The sequence below is a fragment of the Doryrhamphus excisus genome, chromosome 10 (assembly GCF_030265055.1).
Source record: "Doryrhamphus excisus isolate RoL2022-K1 chromosome 10, RoL_Dexc_1.0, whole genome shotgun sequence".
In the NCBI taxonomy this organism is placed as follows: Eukaryota; Metazoa; Chordata; class Actinopteri; order Syngnathiformes; family Syngnathidae; genus Doryrhamphus; species Doryrhamphus excisus.
In genome coordinates this window covers 5,066,646-5,074,796 of record NC_080475.1, presented here as the reverse complement: position 1 = coordinate 5,074,796, position 8,151 = coordinate 5,066,646, and the positions used below count along the sequence as shown (strand labels likewise).

The window sequence follows — 8,151 nt, the reverse complement described above, 5'->3', positions numbered from 1 at the left end:
ATAGTGAAGTTCTGACAATATGTGCTACAACCAATCCTTTACAAACTGTAACATTTCGTTGAGCGTACACGACAACCACAAAATTAAATGTTTCCCCTGTAGCAAAAAAAAAAAGAAAAAAAAAGAGAAAAAACCAGCAGCCAATCACGAGGCGCGTAATTTTTTGACAACGTCCTAATTCTGGCCAATGACGAGCACTGGTGGGAGGGGACAGCCTTGACGCACTGAGGCTCGTGATTGACGCAAGCTTTGTTGCTAATTTTAGCAGCTGGCAGACGGAGGCTGGAGGTTGAAAGGGAGTCCATTCATTGTACCGGGGCGGGCCCTACTATTTCAGCGGCAGCAATTGTGATCCAGCCAAGCCAAATATAGTCGTAGACAGGTATTTTTAGCCATACAGCGTGTCCCCGTTTTTTTATTCGACCCAAAGCTGATACGGGATACCGCTTTAAGTAGCTCCAAAAGTGAGCACGCGCTCGGCTTCGACAGTCAGCTGATGTGACGCTCCCGCCATCACACACACAGTAAACACAACAACTATTAGCTAACATAATGCGTATAGCAGCTAACCGTGGGAGAACGGAAGAACCTTCACTGTGTCCGGCGATAAGTGTTGGGAACTCGGGTTCGCCAGGCAGACACACACGGCAGGTTTGTGAAAGAGCACCAGCCTCAAACCACAGCACATGTAGCCGCTAAAAAGTAGCCAGGACTCGGGTAGAGAAGTGGTGTAGTCAAACGGGAGGCAAAATAAACAAGCATTATTAAGTGTATTGCCAATAAGTCCAATATAAAGCAATTAAACTACATTCAGCGTTATAGCATCACTCTACACTAACATTATTATTTGCATTTATCCCAAATAACTGCATAGAAATGCTGTAGTATCCAGTGTAAACCACCATAACAGAAGCCAAAACTTTGAAATTGTATTTGCAATGTTTTAAGTAACTTCAAAAAAGGCATACAAATGTAAACAGAAATTACTCATAATGTTTAAAACATGAGAGCACGCAAAACTTATAACTTAAATGATGGCGGGGTAGTTTTGGAAAAGAAACATCCATGTAAAACAAGTCATCGGTTTTACGAAGGAGTTCCGCTCTAACGACGTAAGTTGATTTTTAACTTAAAATTTAACTTTCCGAGTCTCCCGTAGTTTTCGTGGAGGGAATTTGGGTGTATCAAAGTAGCTCAAAAGGAGGAAAAGTGTTGATTGTGTACTTTTGCTAGTACCGGATCTTGTTACTAAGATAAAATATGTCTTTATTCGTCCTTCAGTGGGGAAATTTGCATTGCACAGCAGCAATACAGTACAGAATCAGTTAAGCAGTACAAAATACACAATATAAAAAAATAAACAATATAAACAACCCAAATATTAAATCAACAAATTTACCCAGTTATATACAAATACAGTTTTCAGATAATATGACATAAAATGAACTATATGACCGGTCTATACACTATGAGATCTTGATAGTGAGTTAATACGAGGTTTTATAGAAATACTTCACTTAGAACTCAATATATTGCACTTAGAACCTTAATGTTGCACGTATTATGGAAGATTAATTTACATACGTGTCCGTGTAAATTAATGTAAACTTCCTGCTAACTTACTCCCCTCGAGAAGTTGCCTCGGGCAGCAGCTCCATCGGTTAGCAAGCTGCACATTATGGGATATAATTGAATTTACATATATATATATATATATAGCATAACATATTATATTATATGTATAGCATAACATTGACTTTTCCACTCATCATAAATAGAAAAATGATCACGAATCCACACGAGCGGTATCGGCCGACTTCACTCATCGGAATCGGCAGCCCACCCCCGATCGGAGCATCCCTAAATGACATACAACAAGACAGGTAAGCATAAAAACATTCCAAACCCAAGTCAATGATTAATACAGACCTGTGTACGAGGGGAAAATGCAAATTAACGCCAGTGTGTCATCTCCACGCTGCAAATGCTGATATTTGCCTGAACAAATGTTAGAAAAGTACTCAAAGTATTGCTCGTTCACCGGCCAAATATCTTACTTTTTATTTTTCTACACAAAATCAGATGAAAAATAAATAAACAAATCAAGAATAAAGAAAATCAATCAATAAATAAATATAATAATAATAATAAAACGGCAAATAATAAAAACTTAAGAAACCACATATAGTTGGTGGGTAGACAAATTATTTTTTTTCAGATTAAAATTAACAAATCATTATTAGAGCCCTGTAGACATGACAAAACACGACAACAGTCACATTTATACTTTTTTTTATTTACAACATATTGCGCAACTGCAGGGTCTTGGGACACATGCTAACTCGCAAACTAGAGAGCTAGCGACCTAAGCGGTAGCCTTCAAGTTATTTCCTTTAAACTCAAATAGCCAAAAACTTACCACTTCCACACGGATAGGGAGGATAACTATTAACAGTTATTTAACCTTTAGCATGAACATGAATCAAACGTAATATTTTTTTTCTGGGTACATGATACCATACAGCATCCATATCAAACTTGCGGGGGCCTCAAACTAGTGTCCTGCGGGCCGCATTTGGCCCGCGGGGCCACGTGTTTGAGACCCCTGATTTACAACATATTGCGCAACTGCAGGGTCTTGAGACACGTGCTAACTCGCAAACTGGAGAGCTAGCCACCTAAACGGTAGCCTTCAAGTTATTTCCTTTAAACTTAAATAGTCAAAAACTTACCACTTCCACACGGATAGGGAGGATAACTATTAACAGTTATTTAACCTTTAGCATGAACATTAATCAAACGTAATATTTTTTTTCTGGGTACATGATACCATACAGCATCCATATCAAACTTGCGCGGGCCGCACTAACATTAAACTTTCATATCAAGGCGGGGGCCTCAAGGTAGTGTCCTGCGGGCCACATTTGGCCCGCGGGCCGCATGTTTGAGACCCCTGCTTTATACAATGCAATTGATTCCAATTTATGTACCAACTGTGTCATTTTCTGAATATTGATATGGCATCAACTCCCTCTTGTGTTTTGTAGGCCAAAACATGTCCTATAGGCATAAGTCACATGTTCTTCTTCGGCTGATCCTGTGCTGTTCTGCTTCCCTGAAGAGTCTAAAGAATTTTCCGGGTCACCCAAGGCAAGTCCTCATAAAAGGAATTCTTTATTTTGTGAAAGGGACACTGTATGGAGGGTTGCGAATGTTGACCCCGCATCACTTCATTCTCCATCACGGTCACAGATAAAATGTGTCGACGGAGCACTTTTGCCTTCACTCGATTGTTTGTGCCTTTCACCTGGAGTCCCGTTTGCCCCGTCGGTGACCTCATCATAACGGTGACGTTTATACGTAATCCAGATTAGCCCGATTCTTTATTCCGCCAGACCTGTGAGTAAAAAGAGATTATGACCGAGTTCTTAAAATAGAATTGAACGTGCGGCTGATCAACATTGAAAGTCAGGAAGTTCACAGACACAACTAGAAAGACAGTCATAGTACAATACGCTATAAACATAAACATAAGTGAAACCTTGTGGCTTATGTCAAGACGATGTGTTGATTCAGATTATGAAATGTGGCAGTTATTAATAACACGAGTCTACGAGCAAAATTCTTCCGAAGCAAAAGTAGTGACTTTTTTTTCTTGGTTCAGACATACAGATTACAATCCCACCCTCGGCTATCTCTTTGTAGAGTTTGCATGTTCTCCCCGTGCATGCGTGGGTTTTCTCCGGGTACTCCGGTTTCCTCCCAAATTCCAAAAACATGCTAGGTTAATTAGCCACTCCAAATTGTCCATAGGTATGAATGTGAGTGTGAATGGTTGTTTGTCTATATGTGCCCTGTGATTGGCTGGCCACCAGTCCAGGTTGTACCCCACCTCTCGCCCAAAGACAGCTGGGATAGGCTCCAGCACCCCCCGCGACCCTCGTGAGGAAAAGCAGTAGAAAATGAATGAATGAATGAGTTTTCCTCCTATTTTGTGTGGAAGTGGTAACTTTTTGGCTTCTTATTTTGTCTTTCCCCACCCTCGGCCATCTCTGTGTGGAGTTTGCATGTTCTCCCCATGCATGCGTGGATTTTCTCCGGGTACTCCGGTTTCCTCCCACATTCCAAAAACATGCTAGTTTAATTAGCGACTCCAAATTGTCCATAGGTATGAATGTGAGTGTGAATGGTTGTTTGTCTATATGTGCCCTGTGATTGGCTGGCCACCAGTCCAGGGTGTACCCCGCCTCTCGCCCAAAGACAGCTGGGATAGGCTCCAGCACCCCCGTGAGGAAAAGCAGTAGAAAATGAATGAATGAATATTTACTGCAATTTTTTAAAGTAATCTTTTCTCGTCACGCATTTTTTGTTTTTGCTACAGGTCAGAGGTCACCTGGACTGGGCTCCGCGTAGGGCGATCATAGAGCTGAATGGTGAGTTCAAGTTTGACTGTCGTTATCAGGTAATGTTTGCTTTCCAGATGGTTTAGAGACGAATCTAGACATTGACAGGGGATGCTAGCTATTCCAAAATCGGGTTGATTGTATAATAAATAGGCGTAAATATTATTATTTATTATTATTTTCATGTCTTAATACACTATGTGTTTTATTGTTCATAGTTGTTGTTGCAGCTGGACTACCCAGCACGCCTTGCGGATATTTGGAAATACCAGTTTTAAGTTACATGTTATGATTTACATTCATTCATTCATTTTCTACCGCTTATCCTCACCAGGGTCGCGGGGGGTGCTGGAGCCTATCCCCAGCTGTCTTGGGGCGAGAGGCGGGGTACACCCTGGACTGGTGGTGGCCAGCCAATCACAACGCACATATAGACAAACAACCATTCACACTCACATTCATACCGATGGACAATTTGGAGTCGCTAATTAACCTAGCATGTTTTTGGAATGCGGGAGGAAACCGGAGTACCCGGAAAAAACCCACGCATGCATGGGGAGAACATGCAAACTCACACACAGAGATGACTGAGGGTGGGGAAAGACAAAATAAGAAGCCAAAAAGTTACCACTTCCACACAAAATAGGAGGAGAACTCATTCATTCATTCATTCATTTTCTACCGCTTATCCTCACGAGGGTCGCGGGGGGTGCTGGAGCCTATCCCAGCTGTCTTGGGGCGAGAGGCGGGGTACACCCTGGACTGGTGGCCAGCCAATCACAACGCACATATAGACAAACAACCATTCACACTCACATTCATACCTATGGACAATTTGGAGTCGCTAATTAACCTAGCATGTTTTTGGAATGCGGGAGGAAACCGGAGTACCCGGAAAAAACCCACGCATGCATGGGGAGAACATGCAAACTCCACACAGAGATGGCCGAGGGTGGGGAAAGACAAAATAAGGAGCCAAAAAGTTACCACTTCCACACAAAATAGGAGGAGAACTCATTCATTCATTCATTTTCTACCGCTTATCCTCACGAGGGTCGCGGGGGGTGCTGGAGCCTATCCCAGCTGTCTTGGGGCGAGAGGCGGGGTCCACCCTGGACTGGTGGCCAGCCAATCACAGGGCACATATAGACAAACAACCATTCACACTCACATTCATACCTATGGACAACATGCAAACTCACACACAGAGATGGGCGAGGGTGGAATTGAACTCGCGTTTCCTAGCTGTGAGGCCCCCCCAATATTTATGAGGGTGTACAGTTTGGTGCTGATCCAAATCTGGGTTGCGTCCTAGCTTTTTTTGGAAGCGTTTTGTGCCAACATATTTTCAGTCTTGTCCGATTTATGTCCCAGGCCGTTCCTTCCTCGGGACCAAGAGTGAGTTTGTGAGCGGCGTAGCCGTTCCAGCGTCTTGGCAGCTCAACCACGGACACATTGCACCGCCACGCAGTGAACTCTGGTTTATCGCAGAGCAGAAGTGAAAAGTGATTGTGTCACTTTGAATGAGGCCTCTATGCGGACCGGGGGCCAAAGCGGCAGCACTCAGCGCGCCGGTGACACCGGAGAGCGGAGAGAAACAGAGGAAGGCTTTTATCTCACTGTCACCAAATCTGCTCCGACTGTACGTCAGAGTACAAGGAAGGGGAGGACGTGCGGGGGGAGGGGATTGCCGGGCACGGTGGCACGGCGCTCAATAGTGGCATTCTTCCTTTTCCGTGGACGCACACACCCCGGGGGGATTCCCCCACCCGGGAGTGTCCGAGTGGAGTAACGCAAGCCATCCCTGCCTTATCACCCCAGTGCCCAAAGACAGGAGAAAGCGGCCATGACACAGGCGGACGCACAGTATACCACTCCGGGCCATTAGTAGATGTTATCACGTGTTTTTACGCTTTCCTCTCCAGTGTGCATTTCCACACGGCAAAGCGGCGCTCCCAATGTTCCACAGTGTTCCCCCCCCCCCCCCCCCCCCCACGCTTGCTTGTTGGCAGATTTATCGCATTTGTTTATGATTACGCTGCAGTAAAAATGTAACCGCGTGATTCTCTTCTTTTGAAGGTTGTGCAACAGTGTGAGAACCGACCCGCCCATCTCTCCCCGTTTTTTTTTGCATACATGTGCATGTCCACGCGTTTATGGGTGCGTTGAATTTTAGTACCTCCACCGCACACAATTTCTTCCATGATGTAGATTCATTTGCATTGTGGAGGGCTGGTAAAGATCGTAAACGTTTTCCATATCAATTTGATGTTTGGATGGAATTCACCTTCGTGGAGATGTTTAGAAACCGGACGGTTTAGGCGGGAGTTTTTCTCTTTCCGAATGACTTTTCCGAAAACAATGGTATCCATGGAAAGGAAAAATTCCAATCTCTTGTCTACATGCGCCGCTATAATCAACCAGAATAGTCAATGGGGCATGCCCACAAAACGTAAACATCAACATCACGTGATACCGACTTCCCCGAGTTTTTCCTTTCACTTGATGGAATAACTCCGTATTGCCAGTTTTTTGTTCGTCCGGTTTTGAAATTTAGTTTGGATCCAAAACAAACTTTCCTTAGCAGTCCAGTGCCGATTGCTCGCCTCCATTTTTAAAACCGAAGAACATCTCGATCTGCGTTTTACGTCATATCTGAGCCTATATCTGGAGCCTATCCCAGCTGTCTTCGGGCGAGAGGCGGGGTACACCCTGGACTGGTGACCAGCCAATCACAGGGCACATATAGACAAACAACCATTCACACTCACATTCATACCTATGGACAATTTGGAGTCGCTAATTAACCTAGCATGTTTTTGGAATGTGGGAGGAAACCGGAGTACCCGGAGAAAACCCACGCATGCACGGGGAGAACATGCAAACTCCACACAGAGATGGCCGAGTGTGGGATTGAACCCTGATCTTCTAGCTGTGAGGTCTGTGTGCTAACCACTCGACCAACGTGCAGCCCACCCGGGATAAATAAAAAATAAAAAACAGGAAAAGATATATATATTCTTTTTTAATAAAACTGGACTATCTATTGTGAATAAAGTATAGAAGGGTTCAGATTCTGTTCCACACTAATAATGTAAAAAAATATTTTGAATGTCGCAAACAGACTTTCTATGCTCTAATTATGAAAATATTGTATTTATTTACCAGGAATCCTACTTCGTGGAAACTGACGCATCACGTTCAGGTCTTGATCCAGTTAATTGTGATAAACAAGGGATTACTGTACTCTGAATAATGCACGTCGCTGTGTAAAAATGTACACAGTGGCAGCAATATCATCCTCATTTGATCTTTGTGGCTGGTGTAACTAAATTGTGCAGGTGTGACTAATGTAGGACGGCTAGTACTGTAGATGCTATTCAAGGATCCACTCTGTCATTCATAAGTTGGAGACATTTGTGATTATATGCTCGAACATCTTAGGACAACTTGTTCAAAATTCTGCTGTTGGGTCGCTCACGAGGACACATTCTGTAAGTCACAACGTACGGTATCAGTCCAGTCCTGGCGTCCTGCACTGACTCTCTGTAGCTTACAGTTGTTAGCTCCTTAAACAAGCTAGTCATTGTACAAGGTTGAAAATTACATGTTTATTCTACAGGTCAGATTTATATGTATACAATACAAGGGGGGGCTGCACGGTGGACGAGTGGTTAGCACGCAGACCTCACAGCTAGGAGACCAGGGTTCAATTCTCCATTGTGCATGCGTGAGTTTTCTCCGGGTA

General features: G+C 43.7%; 1 protein-coding gene and 1 long non-coding RNA gene across 2 annotated transcripts in view; both read left to right on the top strand.

Moving 5' to 3' along the window:
* Positions 1-54: 54 nt before the first annotated feature.
* Positions 55-3,152, top strand: LOC131137025 (uncharacterized). The gene is made up of 3 exons (XR_009131836.1): positions 55-651; positions 1,779-1,883; positions 3,048-3,152. It is a non-coding gene; the product is annotated as an uncharacterized LOC131137025 (long non-coding RNA).
* Positions 3,153-4,379: 1,227 nt separating this feature from the next.
* Positions 4,380-8,151, top strand: part of alg2 (ALG2 alpha-1,3/1,6-mannosyltransferase) — a 98,590-nt gene continuing 94,818 nt past the window's right edge. Inside the window, exon 1 of the mRNA XM_058084487.1 lies at positions 4,380-4,433. The gene's annotated coding sequence lies outside the window, so the exon portion shown is untranslated. The remainder of the gene's footprint in view (positions 4,434-8,151) is intronic.